The sequence below is a fragment of the Lupinus angustifolius genome, unplaced genomic scaffold (assembly GCF_001865875.1).
Source record: "Lupinus angustifolius cultivar Tanjil unplaced genomic scaffold, LupAngTanjil_v1.0 Scaffold_414, whole genome shotgun sequence".
Lineage (NCBI taxonomy): Eukaryota > Viridiplantae > Streptophyta > Magnoliopsida > Fabales > Fabaceae > Lupinus > Lupinus angustifolius.
In genome coordinates, this window is record NW_017727824.1 from 46,274 (window position 1) to 48,704 (window position 2,431).

Below are 2,431 nucleotides of genomic sequence, written 5' to 3' on the forward strand. Positions count from 1 at the left end.
ATATACAAAAGTGATAAAGCTAACTTACTAACTTTTATTTATTGTTATTTTCATTCCGCAATTTATTTTTTCTTTAATACCAACCTTCCTTATGGAAGAAGTTTGGTTTGTTAATAAAAAGAACCCGAAAGGGATTAGATAAATAAAGGTCACTTAACTTTATTATTGTTTTGTTCTTTATTTATTTATTTGTTTCTAACAACTAACTATTCATCACTTTTGTACATTAGAATACCATTAAACCGGTGTTGGAATTTATTCCACAAAACCGAGATGGTATTCAAAGGTACTTAATAATTATGTAATAGGGGATTGGTTTGATACCATTGTATCGGCGTTAGAATTTATTCTAACTAAGCCGATATGGGGTAAAGAAGGAATAACTTATTCACATGATTATTAGAAGTAAGTTGTAACTGGAATATTCTTGAAACCATTATACCGGCGTTGGAATTTATTTCGGGGAATTGCTTTAGTAATAGAACATTTCATATTTATATGTCATTCATCAAATAATTGTGCATGAATTTATTTTTGTTTTTTTGTACAAATTATTTGACTTTCTACAAAGATGTAAATTATTAAATATGTATATTATTTGTCTACTAACTTTTCTTGGAAAATAGACAAAGAAAACCTTTCTTATGCATGAAGAGGAACAAAGAAATTGAATTTTCTCTTGATCCCGAGATAGAGAAAACACTCAAAAAGAAGAAAAAAACACAAAAAATGGCTCGACTAGCAAAACCTATCATCCAAGAAGAAATTATGGAAATGATAGAGAATCATGAATCAAGGGCAGAGAATCAAAATAGCAATAATGGATTTGTCAGTTTTACCCCCAGAAATATGATCAGAATAGGAAGACCTTCAGGCACTCAAAGGCCACCAGAGATGAAAACTGGGTTGGTACAACTTATATACGGTAATCCTTTACTGGTCTAGATCATGAAGATCCCTACAATCACCTCACAAAATTCTATGAGCTGGTTGGGACTACTGGGATCTCTGAATCTGAGGAGGAGGCCATTTTTCTAAGGATTTTTCCGTTAACACTTATCGGAAAAGCCAAAGAATGGTTCCTAGATCTTCCCCCACACAGTCAAAACAACTGGAACATGGTGGAGGAAAAATTCATGTCAAGATATTTTCCGCAAGGAAAATTCATGGACTTAAAAACTGTTATCTCCACTTTCATCCAACCTACGGGGGAAGTCTCTGCGAAGCATGGGACATATTCAAATCCATGCTAAGAAAATGCCCCAACCATGGTTTCGATGTTCAAACTCAGATCCACATTTTTGTTCATGGACTCCAACAGCAGCACACATGGATCTTGAACGCAACTGCAGGCGGACAGTTAATGGCTAAACCTCCGCAAGAAGCCATTGATATCATCGAATCCATGGCATTAAATGATCAAAAGAGTCAACACCAGAGAAGGCCACCACCTAGGCAAGGAGGAATACTTGAATTAAGCTCAGCTGATGCAGTATTGGCCCAACACAAATTGCTTTAACAGAAACTGGAAGAGGTAACCCAAAAACTTAATGATTTGCCAAAACAATTACGGGAAACCTCCAAGAAGCAAATTTATCGATGTGACAACTGTAGTGAAGATCATTATTCCAATACATGCCAAAATGAGGAAATACATTTTGTCGGAAACCCTCCAAGGAATTTTTTTTTTTTCAATAAAATAATTTTCAAAATAATTACCCTCAAGGGGGTAATAATCAATTTCAGAGCAATCAGCCTTAAAGGCAAGATCTTCCTCAAAAACAACCCTTCTACCCCTGGAACAATCAATTTCAACATCCCACCCAAGATAAAAGCGTTAAACTAGAAGATACACTAAACCAGTTTATGCAAATGACAATGTCAAATCAGAAGAATATTGATGCTTCTAAGGAACATGGAGATACGAACTGGGCAATTGGCCAAACAATTAGCTGAAAATTAGAAATCAACATTCTCACTCCAAATTTGTCAAACCAACTTGGCATAGACCAAGTTGCTCAAGCAGGCAGCTAAGCGGACCTGCTTGACCACTCAGCCTAGCACTAGACAAAGCCTGACATGGTCAGAACACAAGCTTGGCACGGTCAAGCACAAGCATGGCACACACCCAAGCTGCTCAAGCAGGCAGCTCAACGATGCCGCATGTGTGCTAAGTGATGAACCAGACACCTGACCAGGTCAGCAAGCACCAAGCCACGTCTTAGTCAGCACGATCAAAGCAGCTCAAGCATACAGCTTAGCAGTGCCACATGTGTGCTCAGCGGTGTGCACCCAGAATTGACTTAGCCATCAAGAAACCATGAAGTCATGCATGACATCACTTCAAGTAGCCCACCATAGGCTTTTCAGGAGTAGCTCACCATAGCTCGTCCCATAGCTCACAACTAGCTTTGGTGAGTCAAGCTTAAGG